Source organism: Oratosquilla oratoria, chromosome 7 (genome assembly GCF_046742065.1).
Source record: "Oratosquilla oratoria isolate Oo_2021 chromosome 7, ASM4674206v1, whole genome shotgun sequence".
Classification (NCBI taxonomy): domain Eukaryota; kingdom Metazoa; phylum Arthropoda; class Malacostraca; order Stomatopoda; family Squillidae; genus Oratosquilla; species Oratosquilla oratoria.
In genome coordinates, this window is record NC_134783.1 from 53,667,648 (window position 1) to 53,670,147 (window position 2,500).

Consider the following 2,500-nt stretch of genomic DNA (forward strand, 5'->3'; position numbering starts at 1 on the left):
ACGCATGGATACACACCACAGTTAAACACACACATATATATGTAGATACACTCATCAATACCGAAATACCTTCAATATCACAATAAGTTTGGATTTTGTGAAAGATGGTGTCAAATCCTCGGCAGATCTAGAATAAGACACGGAAAGTTTGATCATTTCATAACTAATAATTTATATAATTTCATAACAAATCATATATATAATTTCATAACAAACCATTTATATCATTTCATACTTCATGTTTTCCATTTGTCTGCGTGGTTCTCTCGTTTTCTAAATGAAATAATCTATAATATGGATAAAGAAAGGTCCAACAATGAGACTCAAATTCTTGTATGTACAATTGCTTACCACAAAACAAGAACGTTATCATTGTACTGAACTTGACCGTACAAAAGGAACAATATGTGTATGTTATGACTGACGTACTGAAATGTTTGTTCATGATAGAGAAAATTTATAATAAAGTTAATGAATAGGTTTACAAGAACGTTACCATTGTATTAAACTTGACCTACAAATGGAACAATATATGTGTAATATGTTATGACTGACGTACTGAATTTTTTGTTCATGTTAAAGAAAACTCATATTAAATTTAATGAATAGATTTACTAACTAATTACGTCATACGATGAACGTCTAAACAATAGAATTCGATACCTTGGTGAACAACAATTCGCACATTAAAATATTTCATATTGCAAGCAGAGATGAAACAAAAGTGATTTATGTTCAATCGAGGACATTATTTTAGAAATCCAAACAATAGCGCAGAGAAGACTATATATAACTAATAGATACAAAACCTGAGCAAAATTTGAAATCATAAATAGAAATACTGAGGAACATGAGTGAAGACAATATCCGTGGTAGTGATTATCTATGGCCGGGAATCCTATAAATACAAGGATCAAATAATTCTTTCGTTTACCGTTAACCAGAACGAAGTAAATAAACTGGCTAAATAAGAAAGACAATTAAGCCTATTTTTAACCCTTTCTGGGTTTAAACGCTTCACCACACCTGAATGAATCCATCTTTCTTTATCTAGAACTAATCCCTGAAACGAGCCCTCTACTGAAACGGGTCTAGAAACAAACAAAGGACAGTTCCAGAAGTTACATAAACTTCAAGAACTGTCCTTCGGGTCATAGAAGGCCAAGGTGCCGTTTCTTCTTCTCCGGGATGGACCGCAATGAACCCTATTCCTTTATCCAGAACTAATTCCCTGAAACGAGCCCTCTACTGGAATGGGTCTAGAAATAAACAGAGGACAGTTCCAGAAGCTACATAAACTTCAAGAACTATCCTTTGGGGCATGGAAGGCTAAGGTGCTGTTTCTTCTTCTCAGGGATGGACCGCAATGGACTCCTCTTCCTTTATCCAGAACTGAAACGAGTCCTCTACTGGAACGGGTCTAGAAATAAACAAAGGACAGTTCTAGAAGCTACATAAACTTCAAGAACTGTCCTTCGGGCCATGGAAAGCCAAAGTGCAGTTTCTTCTTCTCCGAGACGGACCGCAATGAACCCCTCTTCCTTTATCCAGAACTAATTCCTGAAACGAGCCCCTACTGGAACGGGTCTAGAAACAAACAAAGGACAGTTCCAGAAGCTACATAAACTTCAAGAACTGTCCTTCGGGCCATGGAAGGCCAAGGTGCCGTTTCTTCTTCTCCGGGATGGACCGCAATGAACCCCTCTTCCTTTATCCAGAACTGAAACGAGTCCTCTACTGGAACGGCTCTAGAAATAAACAGAAGACAGTTCCAGAAGCTACATAAACTTCAAGAACTGTCCTTCGGGCCATGGAAGGCCAAAGTGCCGTTTCTTCTTCTCCGGGATGGACCGCAATGAACTCCTCTTCCTTTATCCAGAACTGAAACGAGTCCTCTACTGAAACGGGTCTAGAAATAAACAAAGGACAGTTCCAGAAGCTACATAAACTTCAAGAACTGTCCTTCGGGCCATGGAAGGCCAAGGTGCCGTTTCTTCTTCTCCGGGATGGACCGCAATGAACCCCTCTTCCTTTATCCTGAACTTATTCCCTGAAACGGGCCCTCTACTGGAACGGGTCTAGAAATAAACAAAGGACAGTTCTAGAAGCTACATAAACTTCAAGAACTGTCCTTCGGGCCATGGAAGGCCAAGGTGCCGTTTCTTCTTCTCCGGGATGGACCGCAATGAACCCCTCTTCCTTTATCCAGAACTTATTCCCTGAAACGGGCCCTCTACTGGAACGGGTCTAGAAATAAACAAAGGACAGTTCTAGAAGCTACATAAACTTCAAGAACTGGCCTTCGGGCCATGGAAGGCCAAGGTGCAGTTTCTTCTTCTCCGGGATGGACCGCAATGAACCCCTCTTCCTTTATCCAGAACTTATTCCCTGAAACGGGCCCTCTACTGGAACGGGTCTAGAAATAAACAAAGGACAGTTCTAGAAGCTACATAAAGTTCAAGAACTGTCCTTCGGGCCATGGGAGGCCAAGGTGCCGTTT